The sequence below is a fragment of the Pelodiscus sinensis genome, unplaced genomic scaffold, assembly GCF_049634645.1.
Source record: "Pelodiscus sinensis isolate JC-2024 unplaced genomic scaffold, ASM4963464v1 ctg45, whole genome shotgun sequence".
Lineage (NCBI taxonomy): Eukaryota > Metazoa > Chordata > Testudines > Trionychidae > Pelodiscus > Pelodiscus sinensis.
Window position 1 is genome coordinate 497236 of NW_027465963.1, and position 18407 is coordinate 515642.

The 18407-nt window shown below is 51.1% G+C and overlaps 1 long non-coding RNA gene across 1 annotated transcript; it reads left to right on the top strand.

Moving 5' to 3' along the window:
- The first annotated feature begins 333 nt into the window (after window positions 1–333).
- On the top strand, window positions 334–2825 carry LOC142825445 (uncharacterized). Its single transcript, XR_012899839.1, has 3 exons — window positions 334–425; window positions 1899–2106; window positions 2691–2825. It is a non-coding gene; the product is annotated as an uncharacterized LOC142825445 (long non-coding RNA).
- The last annotated feature ends 15582 nt before the right edge of the window (window positions 2826–18407 follow it).

Sequence of the window (18407 nt, forward strand, 5' to 3'; positions counted from 1 at the left end):
GGTTGATGTGGCCATGATGGAGCTTTGAAAATTAGGTGTGCTTTGTCTCTCCTTGCCTTGTGGACTACTGTGGCAGCCCGAGAACAGGGGGCTGCAGAAGCAGGGTGAAAGGCACTTACACGGGGGGTTGGGTGTGTGGGTTTATGTTCCCGGAGTAGGCCGCCAGAGTCTGCAGCCCAGGCAATTAGGACACCTGAAGCCCATCTGGAGCCAGCCTGGAGGGTAGACTGATTAGATCACCTGCCGCCAGTTAAGGCTGGGAGCACACAATAAAAACCTTCCCTCAGGCAAGGGAGGGGGAAGGAGAAAAGGGACGGATCAGAGGAAAGGAGTGCACAGCACAGCACAGCACAGCACAGCACAGGACAGGAGACAGACTTCAAGGCAGCCAGCAACAAGGCCTGTTCCAAGGCGTCGGGGAGGAGGTACCCAGGAAGGGTTGGGGAAGTGGCCCAGGGAGGGGCCGCTGTTCAGTGAGGCAAGGGCCAAGCCTCACAGCTCACTCGGGGCTACCCCCCGCATAGGGCCCTGGGCCGGAACCCGGAGCAAGTGGGTGGGACTGGGTTCCCCCCAATCCTCCTCCCGGCTGGTGGGCTGCCAGTAAGGAACGGGGGAGACCCTGTGGACTAATGGAGGGACTGACCTCCAAAACCCTGGACTGGCCGATGATGAAAAGGGCTCTGGTAACAGGGTACCCTTGCCTTCTCGGCAGTGAATAGGGACACTGCGAGCCTCTGAGGCGCGCGCAAAGACCTGCCAGGAAGCGCAGGACCCAGGGGGGTTAGCCCAAACTTGCCACAACTACCCTGTTCAACAGGGGTATGGAGGGAAACGCGTACAGGAGGTGGGATGGCCAACTGATGAGAAAGGCGTCTCCCATGGACCCTTTGCCGATGCCTGCCCTGGAGCAGAATAGGTGACATTTTTTGTTGAATTGTGTGGCAAATAGATCTATGGTGGGGTGATCCCACGGCCTGAAAATACGTAAAAATATGTGTGGGTTTATTTCCACTCGAGGTCGGTCGGGCTCTGCTGAGTGCATCTGCCGTCGTGTTCAGGGTGCCCGGAAGGTGCACCGCGGTAATATTTATGCCGTATTTGAGGAACCAGTTCCAAAGTGCTATGGCTTCTGTGCAAAGCGCTCAAGATCGGGCCCCGCCCTGACAGCTTATGTAAAACATTGCCGCGACATTGTCTGTGTACAGTCTGACATGATTGTTGACGATGAACAGGAGGAATTCCACGCAAGCGTATCTGACTGCACGGAGTTCTAGTACGTTTATGTGTAGGTTCTTGTCCCTGCTGGACCACAACCCCTGGGCCGTGTGATGTCATAGGTGAGCACCCCATCCTGTAAGAGACGCATCTGTCGTCATGGAGACGGACGGTTCTGATGGATGGAAGGGGACTCCGGAACAAAGGCTGTGTGGACTTGTCCACCATTGCAGGGATTTCTTTACCAGTATTGGGCGCATTAGGTTTTGGATAGGGGGTGGACAGTGGGCTTGTAGACCTGTCCCAGCCATCCCTGTAAACATCTCATGTGGAGGCGAGCGTTGCTGACAACAAAATTGCACGCCGCCATGTGTCCCAGTAGGTGAAGGCAATTGTGTGTTTTTGTTCAGGGACTGGATTTTGGGGTGTTTACCAAGGCCACAATTTTTGGAAATGGTCCGGCAGGAGGGATGCGGTGTCCTTGTTGAATCGAGGCATGCTCCTATACATTGGATCTTTTGTATGGGAGAAAGCGTTGATTTGGCTTTGTTTATTTGTAGGCCGAGATGTTGGAATAAGCTTCTCGTGATTGACAGCGAGCAGCAGGAGTCGTTGTATGAGCGTGCTTTGAGGAGTCAGTCATATTCCAGGTAAGGGAATATGATGACGTTTTGCTTCCTCAGGTATGCTGTGACGACCGCCAGAACCTTTGAGAAGACCCTCGGGGCCGTAGAGAGTCCAAAGGGAAGTACTTTGTATTGGTAGTGTGGTGAACCTATGACAAACCGGAGAAAACATCTATGAGCTGGATGAATAGAGATTTGAAAATATGCATCTTGCAAGTTGAGGGACGAGAACCAATCATCCTGTTCCAACGCCGGTATAATAGTGGCAAGTGTTACCATCTTAAATTTCTTTTTCTGAACGAATTTGTTGAGTGCTTGCAGGTCTAAGATGGGTCTCCAGGCTCCCGACTGTTTTTCTGTCAGGAAGTAATGTGAGTATAAGCCCTTCCCCTTAAATTGTGCAGGGACTGGTTCAATCGCCCCTATATGCCAGAGGTGTTCTACCTCTTGTTGAAGCAGATTCTCGTGAGAGTGGTTCCTGAAGAGGGACTAGGATGGGGATGGAAAAGGGGGTATGAAGGGGATAAGATAGCCTTTGTCAATTATCTGGAGAACCCATCTGTCAGAGGTTATATGCTGCCAGTTGTTAAAGAATGGTAGCAGCCGGTGGTGAAAAAGTTTAGCTTGCAAAGGTGGTGTTGGAATAGACGAGAGGCTCTCACGACCCTCGACCTGATGTCCAAATTTGCTCATTGGATTGCTGCGAGTGTTGCAAGTTGGTAGAGGGTGGGCGTCGTCGTTGGTTTCTGCCTCTGTTCTGTTGATGTTGGTCTTGTCTGTTATAATATTGAGTATAAGGAGGGTATCGAGGTCTAGACTAGGGCAGATACCTGTATTGTCTCCTTCTAGGTGCCAGGTTGTGGATCCCTAGAGAGTGAAGCGTTGCTCTGGAATCCTTCATCGAATGCAGAATTTCATTGGTATTTGCTGCAAACAGCTTCTGGCCGTCAAATGGAAGATCTTCCACGGTCTACTGGATTTCTCTAGAAAAGGGAGTGGAGTTAAACCACGAAGCCCTTCTCATGACTACTGCTGTTGCTATACATCGTGCAGCCGTATCAGGAGCATCTAACACAGCCTGCAAGGCTGTTCTGGCAATCATGTGACCCTCTGATATCAGTGCTTTGAACTGGTGTCTTTTTCCTCAGGAATGTCCGCAATAAATTCATTGAGTTTGGTGTAATTTCTGTAGTCATATGTACATAATAAAGCAGCATAATTGGAAATACAAAATTGCAACGTGGAGGACGTGTAAACTTTATGTCCGAATGAATCAAGTCTTTTGCTATCACGGTCCGATGGGGTGGACCGGAATTGTTGCTGCTGAAGGATAAACTTAATTTGTTGTCAGTATGACCTCTGTGTGACCTGGATGTTAAGTCTGGTCTTTGTAAAGAGGTAGGTGCTTGGACACAGGTATACAACCAGGAGGGGATAGGTGAAACTGGTTTGAACCTGTTGTAAGGCCTGAAAAGGGACTGTGAGGGGGCAGGTAATGATTGGAGGGAATTTGGTGCAAAGGGGCATGACCTGTGTATGCATGCAACTGTAAGTGGTCAATGGGAAAGGGGTGATTACCATGTAAGATAGTACAAAAGACATTGCCTTTTGTTTGAGAAGTTGCAAAACTTTTTCCTGAGAGTATCCTGGAGGTTTTTGCCCTGGAATGCATTCCTGAATAAAGCTGGTTGCTTAAGAAGGGTGTCTGGAATTAATTGAGACGGGCTTGGACCCCCATCCGAACCCTCGGATTAAAATTCTCCGTCACTGCTTAGTTTTCTGTTGCGCAGCTTCCACTACGAGAGAGCTAGGTACTGGATGGGTGAAAAGAAACTCAGAGCCCTTGGGCAAAACGTAGTACTTCTTGTCTGCTCTTTTGGAGGTAGGAGTGGATGATGCTCGGGTTTGCCACACCATCTTTGCAGGTTCCGTTATTGCTGGATCAATTGGTAGTGCTATTTTAGAGGGTGTTATTGAGTGCAATATGTCCGTTAATTCATGTTGGCTTTCGATGACCTCCTGGAGGGGGATATTTAATTCAGCAGCCACACGTTTAAAAAAAGGTCTTGAAAATGTGCAAGGTCGTCTGAGGTAGTTGAAGGTGGAGGCGCACAGCTGCTTCCTGTGCTGGAGCGGGTTCGTTTGACTCCAAGAGTATGTCCGTAACTTGGTTGGGTGGTTCCTCTTGCTGTGCTTGCTTCGTAGGTGGGGAGTGTGGTGAAGGGAAATATTGCACTAGATGTCGTTTCCAGCCATGGTGGTGTTTTTGGCGAGGTTGATCAAATATTGCCACTGTGGGTATGGCATAGGTGGAGGTACCCAGAGATTGCCATACCATGGAGGCATGTTCCCATAATTAGAGCATGACCTGGAAGCGTAAATAGACCGATCTGTGTGGGGGGAGTTTTCTGGAGAGAACCCCACATAAAGGTCCTCTTCAGATTCGGATGAAAATCTTTCTTGATGTAATTTGTGATGTTAACATAGCAGGAGAATGGTCAGGACTGAGAAATGGTGACTTGAACGTGGAAGAGACTAATAAGTCTGTATGTTGCTGTGGCGGGGCAGCCCCGCCACTCCCGGAGACGGCTGCGGCCCGGGGCCGCCCCGAACCCGGAGGGACGTTGTTAGGGCCGGGAGGCCCGAGCGCCAGGGAGAATCGGCGCCCGCCCGGCCCCACACCGAGCGTGACATCACCAGCGCGCCGGAGGGACGCGGCGCCTGCGGATGACGCAGGGCGAGACGTCATCGGCCTGCGTCGGGTGGGGGATTTAAAAGTAGCCGCCGCCCGCACGGGAAGGGGAGGCGAGCGGAGAGACGGAGCAGCCCGGGAGGAGCCGGGGGAGACCGGGTACTGGCGGCCCTGGGTGCGGCTAAACCCAGGGGGCCGAGGATAAGGAGGGGACGGACCGGGGGGAGAAAGAAGCAGCCCAGGGCGGGGCCGCGGAACCCATGAGCGGGGGAGTTTAGGGTTCGCAGACCCCCCCCGTTGTGAGTGAGGACCAGCGTCCTGTCTCCAGGGCCCTGGGTTGGGGTCCGGAGCGAGGGCGGGCCCGGACCCCCTTTCTCTCCCCCTTCCCCCAGTGCGTGGCCGCTGCATAGGCGGCGGTGTAACCCGTGCGTGGCGTAGCACGTTGGGACTAGCAAGGATTGCAAAAACCCTTGAGCGACAGGAGGGGCGCGCCCGGCAATAGGACGGTTAAAAGGGGGGGGGGGGTTTCCCCTCTCCCCCCTTCTTCCGGCGGCGGGGCACCTTACACGTGGTGGAGAACGTGGGCAGCAGACCCCGAAACAGGGGTCTGGGGGGGGAAGGTAGGAAGCGTTAATGCAGATTTGATTTACAGAAGAGATGGAACCCAACCAGATTATAGAGTGGTGGACGGAGACGCAGAAGGTGCAGCAACAGCAGCAGATGCAGGCCTTGCAGCAGCTCTTGAACCAGTTTCAAGAGCGGCAGGAGCAGGCGGCGAGGGAATCGCGGGGCGCAGCCATCGGGGTCGTGACCGGGAGCCGACGAGGAGAGTGGGTCCCGGCTGCCCATACGGCTGACTAAATGAGGACCGGACGATGACCCGGAGGCCTTCTTGGTCACGTTTGAGTGGGTGGCCACCGCGGCCAGATGGCCTCAGGAACATTGGGCGACCCTACTCGCACCATATCTCTCAGGACCCGCCCAGCTGGCCTACCGAGGGATGTCGACGCGGGACGCGTTGTGCTATTATAAGGTGAAAGAAGCGGTCCTCGACCAGCTAGGGGTTACCCCGGAGACACACCGGCGGAGGTTCCGAGAGGCCAGGTACGACCCACAAGAACGACCGCGAGCGGTGGCGCAGCGGGTGAAGGAGGCAGGCACGCGATGGCTCGAGCCCGAGAATAAGACGGGGACCCAGGTAGCCGATATGGTTATCCTGGAGCAGTATATTCGGATTCTCCCCACGGAAGGGCAGCTGTGGGTACGCCGTCACCTACCAGAGACCTTGGACGAAGCCGTGACCTTGATGGAACACTTTCTAGCCGCGGAGGGGGTAGAAGGGAAGCCCGCCGGTGGCCAGCAACGGGAGGCCAGGAAGGGCGAGCCGACCACGCCGAAACTCGCCGGACCCCTACGTAGCGGTGAGGGACGAAGAGGACCCTTAGGACCCCTCCCGGAAAGGAGGCTGGCACCACGGTGGAGCCGGCCCCCAACCGAAGCTAGGGTAGATCGAGCGACCGAGACCGGACCGGGGATTTCCCCACCGGAAGGGGCGTCCAAGGTGGTTTGCTACCAATGTGGACAGGAGGGCCACTACAAACGGGATTGCACGATGATGGATTGCACCTTCGGCCAGAGACGGGGAGCAGCGAGTACCGCGCAGGTAACAAGAAAACTATGGGTCGATGGGCACCCCGTGGAGGCAATATTAGACTCAGGGTGTGGGCAGACCATTGTTAGGAGAGACGTAATATACCCGAGGCAAGCAAAAGGTCCCACCATCGCCCTCCGGTGCGTTCATGGAGATGTCCATCACTACCCCACAACGCGGGTGCGGATCAGGGATGGAGAATTAGAAGAGGAATGCGTAGTGGCGGTAGGCCCCAAGTTGGCATACCCACTCCTGGTGGGGCGGGATTGGCCGGGGCTAAGGAGACTTTTAAGCCAATGGGGCGAGGCAAAACCCACCGGGAGGGAAGGGGATGCCGAACAGGGGACGCTGGTAGCCCAGGAGGATGAGGAACAGGAAGGACCAGGGCCCCCACAGAGAGCTGAAGGGACCCCGGTGACGGCACGCCTAGAGGTGGAGGAGGGAGACTTCCTTACACAGCAGCGGGAAGACCCCACCCTGCAAACCGCCTGGGCCCAGATTCGGACGACGGAGGCACCCCGACCCGGAGGACCGCCAAGTCAACCCGGAGGACCCCGGTTTGAGGTGAAGGGGGACCGTCTGTACCGGGTAGCAGAGGGAGACCTTCCCGGGGAGGAACGGTGGCAGCTCCTAGTCCCGCGACCTTACCGCTGGAAGGTCCTGGAACTGACCCATGAACATCCGTGGTCAGGGCATTTAGGGACGGAAAAGACTCAGCAGAAGGTGTTACAGCGGTTTTACTGGCCAGGGGTGTACCAGGAGATTAAGAACTTCTGCACCTCTTGTCCGCAGTGCCAGAAGACCTCCACCAGTCGGGCACCCCCGGCCCCATTAGTCCCCCTCCCCGTGGTAGGGACCCCCTTCGAACGGGTCGCGCTGGACCTGGTGGGGCTCCTGGATAAGTCCGCGCGGGGACATTGCTACATCCTGGTTATTGTGGACTATGCTACGCGCTGGCCCGAGGCCATCCCCCTGAAGAAGGCCACGGCCCCGGTAATAGCGGAGGCGCTGGTAAAATTGTTTTCATGGGTCGGGTTGCCCAAAGAGTTATTAACAGACCAAGGGACGAATTTAACGTCCAAAGTAATGGTGGACTTGTGTAAGGCGTTGCAGATCAGAAAGATTCGAACATCCGTGTACCACCCGCAAACCGACGGACTAGTGGAATGTTTTAATCGTACCCTAAAGGGGATGCTGCGGAAATTTGCACAGGACGACCCTCGTGAGTGGGACAAGCTACTCCCGGCCTTGATGTTTGCGGTGCGAGAAGTCCCCCAGTCGTCCTTAGGATACTCCCCGTTTGAGCTACTGTACGGACGGCGACCCCGAGGCATCCTAGACCTGGTAAGAGAAGGCTGGAAGGCCACCACCTCCACCGCGCTCGGGACGGCCCAGTACGTGAGTAAACTGAAGAAAACCCTGCATGAGTTGGCGGGATGGGCCCAAGGGAACCTGAAGAGGTCACAGGACCGGCAGAAGGAGAATTATGATAGGAAGGCCCAGGTGCGGGAATTCGAGCCAGGTGACCAGGTCCTCCTGCTACTGCCCAGCGGGGACTCGAAACTGCTAGCCCACTGGCAAGGCCCCTTCCGGGTAGTGAGGAAGGTGGGGCCCGTAGACTATGAGGTACGAGTAAATAGGAACAGGGGAGAAACACAAATTTATCATGTTAATTTACTAAAGAAATGGAACCCCCGGGAGGCTCTCTTAGTAGACCCCCGGCCAACCAACATTGAGTTCAGCCCGTGGGGAGAGCCAGAGGTCAGGATCGACGGGATAAAGGTCGGAGAGGACCTCTCCCGCCCACAGCGGGACCAGTTACAGGGCCTTCTGGAAGGGTTCAGGGAGGTGCTGACGAGCCGCCCTGGGCAGACCACCCTGGTGCAACATGAGATTAGGACGGAGCCCGGTAAAGTAGTACGGGATAATATGCGCCTGCTTCCCCGGAAGCTGTGGGGCACTGTAAAAGAAGAGCTCCAAGCTATGCTGGGGTGGGGAGTGATACAAGAGTCCCACAGTGAGTGGCGGAGCCCTATTGTCCTGGTACCCAAACCCGATGGGTCCACTAGATTTTGCATAGACTTTAGGAAGGTGAACGCCATCTCACGCTTCGACGCATACCCCATGCCTCGGATAGACGAATTGTTGGACCACCTCGGAGGAGCCGCCTATCTGTCAACCCTAGACCTGACGAAAGGCTATTGGCAGATCCCGTTGTCAGCAGAGGCACAAGCAAAGACGGCGTTCGCCACTCCCTTTGGGTTGTACCAGTTTAGGAATATGCCGTTCGGATTACACGGGGCAGCCGCGACATTTCAGAGACTTATGAATCGCATCTTGAGAGACCATCAGAACTATGCAGCTGCATATATTGATGATATCATAATATTCAGCAACTCCTGGGAAGAACACCTGAAGCACCTGGCAGCAATACTGGAAGCCCTAAAACAGGCAGGCCTAATGGCCAATCCCAAAAAATGCCAGTTCGGAAAAACAGAGGTCTCATACTTGGGGTACACGGTGGGGAGGGGGAAACTTAGGCCCTTGGTAGATAAGGTGCGGGCCGTACGTGAATACCCCACCCCCACCACGAAAAGAAGGATAAGACAATTCCTCGGCCTGGCGGGGTACTATAGGCGGTTCATAGCTAACTTTTCATCATTAGCAGCCCCCCTCACAGATCTCACCCGGAAAGGACAGCCCGAAAAAGTAAAGTGGAAAAAGTAAAAGGCGTGTGAGGCAGCCTTCCAGGAGCTGAAAAGGCGGTTGGTAGGCGCGCCGGTGCTGGCACAGCCAGACTTTGACAAACCTTTTATCTTACAGACTGACGCATCAGAGGCCGGACTAGGGGCCGTCCTGACACAGAGGAGGGGGGTGAGGGACACCCTATCTTATATCTGAGCCGCAAACTTTTTCCCCAGGAAAAGGGGTACGCGATGATAGAGAAGGAGGCCCTGGCCCTGAAATGGGCAATCGACTCACTACGATATTTTCTTTTAGGGGGGAAATTTACCGTGGTGACTGATCACGCTCCCCTCCAGTGGATGCAGAGGATGAAAGAGACAAACCCACGAATATTGCGATGGTACCTCAGCCTACAACCGTATCAATTTCAGGTGACACACCGGGCAGGAACCGCGAACGGAAATGCGGACTGCCTGTCACGAATAACTGAGACACCGGGGGGTGAGACGGTAAGGAGAGACCCCGACTTGAGGGGGAAGGTGTGTGGCGGGGCAGCCCCGCCACTCCCAGAGACGGCTGCGGCCCGGGGGCGCCCCGAACCCGGAGGGACGTTGTTAGGGCCGGGAGGCCCGAGCGCCAGGGAGAATTGGCGCCCGCCCGGCCCCACACCGAGCGTGACGTCACCAGCGCGCCGGAGGGACGCAGCGCCTGCGGATGACGCAGGGCGAGACATCATCGGCCTGCGTCGGGCGGGGGATTTAAAAGTAGCCGCCGCCCGCACGGGAAGGGGAGGTGAGCGGAGAGACGGAGCAGCCCGGGAGGAGCCGGGGGAGACCGGGTACTGGCGGCCCTGGGTGCGGCTAAACCCAGGGGGCCGAGGATAAGGAGGGGACGGACTGGGGGGAGAAAGAAGCAGCCCAGGGCGGGGCCGTGGAACCCGTGAGCGGGGGAGTTTAGGGTTCACAGACCCCCCCCCCCCGTTGTGAGTGAGGACCAGCGTCCTGACTTCAGGGCCCTGGGTTGGGGTCCGGAGCGAGGGCAGGCCCGGACCCCCTTTCTCTCCCCCTTCCCCCAGTGCGTGGCCGCTGCATAGGCGGCGGTGTAACCTGTGCGTGGCGTAGCACGGTGGGACTAGCAAGGATTGCAAAAACCCTTGAGCGACAGGAGGGGCGTGCCCGGCAATAGGACGGTTAAAAGGGGGGGGGTTCCCCTCCCCCCCTTCTTCCGGCAGCGGGGCGCCTTACAGTTGCGTATATTGCAGAGCTGGCGTTGACGGTGCTGTAGTAGGAAGCACTGGTGCTATTTGAGGCATTGGATTATGCCTCGGTGCTGAGTGGACTAGAGACGTGCTAGGCGCCTCTGTGGCGTAAGCATCGGTGTCGGGTGATATGGCTGGCGCCGCACTCTCATACTATGTCGGCATGGTCATATCAGTGATGAGGCTGTCTTTTTGGCGGGCTTTTTGCCTCTGCCTTGTTTCTGCTCCTCAGGCTGTTGACCCAGGTCTGAGAGATTTCTCAAGCAGAATTAACTTGAGACGCAGGTCTCTGTCTTGTTGCGCCCACAACTTCATTTTTGTACAATGTGAGTATTTTTGAGCAACATGCGCCTCTCCAAGGCAGCAGACGCATTGTGTGCCTGTCTGAGACGTGGATAGGATCTTTGCATGTAGAGCAATGCTTGAAACCCAGTGAGCTGGGCATGGCGCTGAACAGCTAACTACAGGGAGGGGATAAACTGGGAGAAACTGTTGTTGTTGTTGTTTGTTGTTTTTTAAAAAAAGGTTAAGCTACCAACAACGGATCAACTAGGGAGAAAAATCTTGATTTTTAAAAGGGATTATTATCTAACACGCGAACAAGATAGGGAGCGCTGCTGAACTTTGTCTCCAGCTGAAGGCGGTAGAGAGGGAACTGAGGAAGGGCGGGGGTGGTTTATGCATGCGCGATGCCTGCCACCTAGCAGCATGTGGCTGCAGGTGCATGCATGCATGCATGGCCCCAAGGACACTGCTCTAAAATCTCCGATTGATGGCTCGGTGGTGGTGTACCAACCTAATGTGGAGCACCCACGGGGACAGCTCTCTCTCGAAGCACTGGCTACATGTATTTACACCCTATCCATGTTTTCTATCCTTGTTTGCCTGGAATACTGGTGTCCAGGTTGCTAGGAGGACTCTTAACAATAGCAACTAGAAGTCAAATGCAGTGAGTCTTCCCTGTCACCTCCTGCTGCAATATATTCATTTCTTAGCCTTGATGGATACTGTATACTCACACTGGTTTCTACAGTTAGGTTGATTAGATGCTTAAAACACATTTTTCCCACACAGACTTGTTTTTGAGGAGCACAGTGTGTGTGTCCACATCTGTGCATGTGTTCAATGCTCATGAAAAGTAGTGTTGTGAAAGCCCTGAAGGCTAGAATTCTCTATTTATATGCAGAAGAGGCCAGGCAGTGGCAATTAGGGATGTAAATGGTTAACCAGTTACCCGGTAAGCCTCACTCTTACTGGTTGCGGTTAACAGGTAGGGGCTGGAGCAGATCCCCACCCACCCCAGGCAGGGGACTGCTCCAGCCCTGTGGGGCCGCTGGAGCAACCCCTGTCCATGGTGTGCCCGGCCCGGCCTCCCTGCCGGAGGTTACACGCTGGCAGCCCTGCTCCCAGTGAGGCTACTCTGTGGGCTCTGCAGTATAAAGCTTATTTAAGCTTTATACCACAGAGCCTGCAGCACATGTAAGCGTGTAACTGCTATGATTTTTAGCAGTTACACAGTTACATTTTTAAACAAATGTTTACACCCGTAGTGGCAATGCAAGCTTCCACCATACACCATCTGCCAACATGCCTCATCCCTGATGTGGTGGGATTAGTAGTAAGGGTGAGAAAAAATTAGTTCCCATGCCTCGTTAGCATCTATTATAATGGTAGGTTTTGGGTGGGTTCATCTTTCTACTGGGAACTGCACTGAGCCCACCATCATTCCATCCAGGCCAAAGCACTGTGAGATGGTCACTGGCTAGCACCACTCACCACCAACCTGCTCAGGATTCACCATGGTCGCTGGTGACATGCAGTGGAATGCTGGCTGCCAGTTCCAATCCTAGCCACTAGCAAGTTATGCAATGGTTGCCAGCTGCATTGCATCAGAGTTTCCTACTCATGGCTTGAGCCCTACAATTGTTCAAAGATTATTCTTTTTTGTAGCCAATAGGAAACACTCACATGAATCTTTTGATCTTCTTATGGAATGTTCCACAGAGCTTTCTTCATAAGCTACTGCTTTTTCCCCACTCTGTATCTGCAGACATTTGATGCTTTAATTGTCATGAGTCTAATTACTTTCTGCATGCAGGAGATGTAGAGACAGGTTCTTTTTGATTTATCCTGAGGATGTTTGTCTTCTAATTTCATGCTCTCTGGCTGAGATCATTACTTAGGTATTCAATACTTTTTTTTTTTTAGCATTTAACACAAGTGAAAAAAACAGATCCTAAAAACATAAACTTCTATCACCTTTTCTAATATAGAAGTATTAGAGAGACAAGGTGGGTGAAATAATGTCTTTTATTAAACCAACTCTTTTTGGTGAGAGACAAGCTTTTGAGCCACACAGAGCTATTCTGCAGGTCTAGGCACTGCAGTCTGTGCAGCTCAAAAGTTTTTTCTCTCTCTCTCTCGCCAACAGAAGTTGGTCCAATAAAAAGATATTATCGCACCCACCTTCCCTCTCTAATAATAGCCTGGGACTGACACAGCTACAACTACTCTGCACATATACAAGTATGTTCAGATTCACTTCCCCTAGATCACTCCCAATCCTTTAGATGGAGCCTTATAAACATCACTTCATTTAGATTCTCCCTCACTATGTATGTGGATGCTGTCTGGTAATTATTTCCACATGCTGGTCCATGCTTTGCTTTTCTCTTGCCTCAGTCACTAATTATCTCCCTGGTGGTAGTCTTGCCTCATACCTTTTTGGCCTACATTCTTTCCAAATTCCAAGGGTCACTTGATTTTTCATTGTTCCTTTTTTCATCTCCTGCTCCTTTATTCAGATATCAGCAACTACACACCTGTAAAGTTGCAAAATTGTCTTTTGACACTTACAGCTGTTCATACTACTCCATGCACATGCTTAAAGAACCTAAGTCCTTTATCCTTCACAGGAAATTGGCCACTTATGACTGAGTTTGGTTTAAATCTGAACTTTGTTTCTTTTACTCTGCTGTATTATGGTTTGTACTATCTTTTCTGGCCTGTACAGCACTGTAGAATTCATGAAAGCTGCTACACAAATGATTAGTCAGCACAAGCCTTGTTCCAAATCCTTGCAATGCAGAATCCCCAACTGAGTTTGCAACAAAACTCTCAGACTTGTGTCTGCCCTTTGCACACTTCTAACCTTTGAACCTATACTGGAAATTGTACTGTGAGACTTATGTGTAAGATGAGAAATAAGAGATTACATCTTCCAGTTCTCAATAAAAAAGCGACAATGTGCTGTGGAAGTGACCTTGTGACTAACTCCATAGCCAAAAAAACCCCAAAGCCTTTTAACACTTCTTCCTTGGTGTCTCAGGGTCCAGTGAAAACCAAGCTTGGACAGCAGGGTAATGAGACAGTTATCTTTAGGTATATATCTGATATCGAAGGTATCGGAAGCTTGGAAGAATATTCACACTTCCCCACTCCCTGAAAGATTGGTAGCTTTACTAGGGCTATCTCCCACACTAAAACAATTAGTCAGGGGAAAGGCCCGGATAGCAGATTGGAGAAACACTCCTGAAATGATTTCTGTCACAGAAATGTTAAGTATGCTCCATCACCGCATCTGCCCAATTCTAGCATCAGCCACTCAGCATAATGAAAAACAACAATTCACTTTTACATAAAAAGCTTAATTCAGCCCCTATGTGTATATGCATTATATCTTCAGTTATACGCTACTCCCCTCCCCCACCCGGGACTCCTAATTCGTTTAGTGTACAGTCTGGATGGTGTTCAACTCATTCCATTTTTAAAAAATCCTTATTCATTATGTGGCTTCAGGCCTTATTTACTGGACAGAAGCCAGCCCCGAACTGAATACAGAATTATTAATATCCTCAGAGTCTTTTCTGTAGTGCCAATCACCACGGTGTCCTCATACACAATGAATTTTCTTCACAACATTCCTGTAAGGCAAAGTGTTTTTAGTCCCAATTTGTAGATGAGGAATGGAAGCTGAGATATTAAAGCCAAAATTGACTAAAATGTCCATTAATTTGGGTTCCCAATGTAAGATGTGTGGGGGTCAGATCTGTTAGTTTAGCTTATTTTTCTTTTTTAAGAGTATTTTATTGTACTTTATTTAGCCAAAGCACAGTTGTAATTACAAACACTCAGCACACCAAAAATCAGACCCCAGAAATGAAAAGTCTGATTTAAATAACTTGCGAAGCATCACACAGGAACTCTGTGGAAGGGACAGGGATAGAATTTGGTGCTTTAGGATGGCATTAAATTATTTAATTAAATTACAGCTCATCTTTCCTCTTTCTACAATACCGCCTCCTTAACTGTACACCTCTCAACTCTTCAACAAATGAGGCGGGGGTTCTATTACCTATAGCTTCCTTCACTGCACAAGCCAGATTCATTCCCACAGCACCAGACCCTGGTCTACACTAGGGAGTTATTTCAAAATAACCCTCCTTATTTTGAAATAATAAGCGGCGCATCCACGCTACCAAGCCCATTCTTTTGAAATAACAGGCTGGTTATTTTGAAATAATAACTCCTGCTTTCCTCTGGAAATAATGCTTATTTTAAAATAGTTATTTTGAAACAGCAGTAGTGTGAACGCTCCAGTGTTGCTAATTTGAAATAACTACTCCACAGAGTAATTTGAAGTAGTTAATCCCCAGTGCTTCCCAGGCCTCTAAGTCGAGGTAGCCAATCCACAATAATGGAGCCTGCCTCGGACTAATTTCAAGGCTCCCCCGTAGTGGGTGCATACTATTTCAAATTTGTTATTTTGGGAGTTATTATTTCCAATTTAGTTATTTCAAAATAATTTCTTAGTGTAGACAATGCCCCAGCACTCCTACAAACAGAGAGGGAGGGAGGGGTGCTCTGGAAAAAATAGTTTTTGACCACATACAATCACAATTTATACGCACAGGGGGCTGAAGTAAGGTGAACGGGCAATCTTAATACTGGCATTTTAAAAAGTTTGAATGTTTGACTTTTCAACCTTAACATAGTTTCATTGCATAAAATGTCATTGTATAAAACTTCCTAAAGTTTTATAAAAATCCAACAAAAAAGATGTTGGATACCTACGTAACTGTTGTTCTTCGAGATGTGTTATCCATGTCCATTCCACATAGATGTGCACACACTGCGTGCATGCATCGTTGGAAGTTTAGCCAGCGCGTAATCATTGGCAAAAGCGTGGATGGAAGACCATGTGGCATCCCTACAGATGTCCAAGATAGGGACCTGAGCTACAAATGCCATAAGAGGAGGCCTGCGCCCTAGTAGAGTGGCCCGTGACGGGAGGGGCCAGTACCCCAACCAGCCCATAGCACTCCCTAATACAGGTTGTGATCCAGGATGAGATCCTTTGCAGAGACCGGCTGCCCCTTCAGCCATTCTGCAATCGCTACAAAGAGCTGCGGGGACTTACAGAAGGGCTTTGTTCTTTCTAAATAAAAAGCTAAAGCTCTCCTGATATCTAAGGTGTGTAACTCCTGTTCTTTACCCGATGCGTGGGGCTTGGGGTAAAAGACTGGGAGGAAAATGTCCTGAGAATATGGAAGTTAGACACCACCTTAGGAAAGAAGGCGGGGTGGGGTCATAACCTGACCTTGTCTTTGAAGAAAACCGTATATGGGAGGTCCAAAGTGAGGGCTCTGGATGACGTGATAGCCACCAAAAAGGATCCTAACAAAGAAAGGTGCATCAGCGAGCACGTCGTCAGGGGTTCAAAGGGAGGTCCCATGAGCTTAGACAGGACTAGATTGAGGTCCCACTGAGGGACGAGCTGACGGACATGCGGGTAAAGCCTGTTCAGGCCTTTCAAAAACCTGTTCACCACGGGGTCTGCAAAGAGGGTCTTACCCTTGGAACCCGGGTGAAAAACGGAACTAGCCACCAGGTGTACCCTAATGGAGGAGGATGATAGCCCCTGTAGCCGGAGATCCAGAAGGTAGTCCAGGTCCCACGGGACCTGGGCGTCCATGGGCGATACCCACTCCCGGATAGTCCAAGCAGAGAAGCGCTTCCACTTAGTCAGGGAAGTAGCCCTAGTGGAAGGTTTCCTACTACACAGCAGGACCTCCTGCATACGCTCCAAGCACTGCAGCTCCGCCGCTGGCAGCCATGGAGCTTCCATGCCATTACATGCAGGGATCGCAGGTTCGGGTGGATTATGCCTCGGTGCTGAGCGGACTAGAGACGTGCTAGGCGCCTCTGGCATAAGCGTCGGTGTCGGGTGATATGGCTGGTGCTGCACTCTCATACTACGTCGGCAAGGTCATATCAGTGGCAGATGTTGTCGCAGCTGATGAGGCAGGCAACTTAAACCTGACGCTTCAGAGCGGGGTATTGAGCATCCCGCTTTGCTAGTTGTACTAGTGGCTCCGAAGACACCTGGAGCATCATTCAAAAAATGAGATTAACGTTAGTTCGAACCAAGGGGTTTGGTTTGAACTAACGTGTCCTGGCAAGCACTTCCTGGTTTGATTCAGCTGTTGAGCGGAGTAAGGCGCCGGCGAGATCATGCTAATGAAGCGCGGGATATTTAAATCCCTGCTTCATTAGCAATTTCAGTCGCCTACATTTGCATCCCTATGTCACACTAGGGATAGACGTACCCCAACACAGTGTAGACGTACCCCAACACAGTAGTCTTCCCGGGTCTCTCTTTTCAATAGCCCATCTCTGAATCACCTCTATTTTTGAGAGCCTTCTAAACATTGGGTAGCCAGTACTAAACCTTATCCTATTTTGTTCACGTTATCATTGTTTACTTGTTGGCTTACCACTGCACAGTCAGATGTGGACAGCTCAATGAACACCACGTTGAATGTGGATGAGCAGGCCAAATTACTCCCTTTAAGGGGCTGGGATATTGATTTCTGCAGGAGAAACTAAACCTCAAATTCAGCATCTGACCCACAGAAAGCTGTTCAGTTCAGATATATAAAGAAGGAAATGGAGCAGGGGGAAAGACAGAGGAAACATATCTCTTTCAGCCAAAAAGCCTTGGGAAAAAACCCAGCTACCTCGATATTATCAAAGCTCACCACTTTCAAAGGGTTCACCTTATATGCACTTTTGTCTTTCCAATATGAATAAAAATAGTTTGCAAACTTTTCCAAATCCACCAAGCTTGGCTATAATAGCTGCTTTCTCTGGATAGTGGAGAAGAATCTATGGGAACGGCTAAGCCAACAAAGTATAGACAATGTTAAAAATCTAGAGAAATAGAGAAACAGTCCCTTGGTGTACACTATCAATCAAGCTATGAAACCATAGCACATCTCTTTAAGAAGTATCCAGCATAAAATCCTTGAAATATACTGGGACTCTTTGCACATGTCTAAAAGGGCAAAACTGACACCACAGCTGGACGGTGCTTTTATCCAAGGTTACAATATCAGTATACACTGTTGATGGTTTAAATTAACTTCAAAGGAGCCGTGAGTTTTAAGCGGGTTACTATTACAGAGCAGACAAAAAGTGAAATGGGAAGGAGGGAGGGACATTTTACTCTGCAACTTTATCTCCTCAGAAAAGTCATGGAGATTAGAAGGTAAAACTTCAGTCCTTTTGTCCTTTTCCGGTTTGCCAGGGTAGGATGTCATGGTATCATTAGCCTCCAAATGAACAGCCCAGGACCTTCTCTTAAAGACATTGTCACTAGGTTAAAGGCTTGTATTCTCTATCCATCCATAGAAAAAGATTGTCTCCACCTATTTTTCATAGGCTAGAGGAAGATTCTTGGAGTGGGGCTGAGAAGAATAGTACATAAATGGGAAGACTTTTCTGAGTCACTTTGTTCTAAATACCATTATGCCCTTTTAATGTAGTGCAGGGGTGGGCAAAGGGGCCTCCATGGGCTGGATCCAGCCTGCAGCTGCCCTACCACTCCCTCCCCCACCCCCAAGCCAATTGAGACCTGGGGGCGGGGCGAGCGTGCCAAGTCTCCTCCCCAGGCCAGGAACATGCAGCATCAGAAGGAACCTTCGGCTGTTTTAAAACAGCCGGTGTTTCTCTCTAGCCGCTGCGTGCCCCTGGCAGGGTGGGGGCAGGGGGCGAGAGACTTCATGCGCTCCCTCCGCCCCCAGGCCCTGACTGACCTGGGGAAAGGGGGAGCACATGAGGTCTCCTCCTGCTGTGGCACCTAGAGGCAACCACCAGCTGTTTTAAAACAGCTGGCGATTCTCTCTGGGGGGGAAGACTTCATGCGCTCCCCCACCCCCAGGCCAATCCAGGGCGGCCCGGAGCCGCTTCAGAAATTTATGAAGTGGCCCCCTTTTAAAA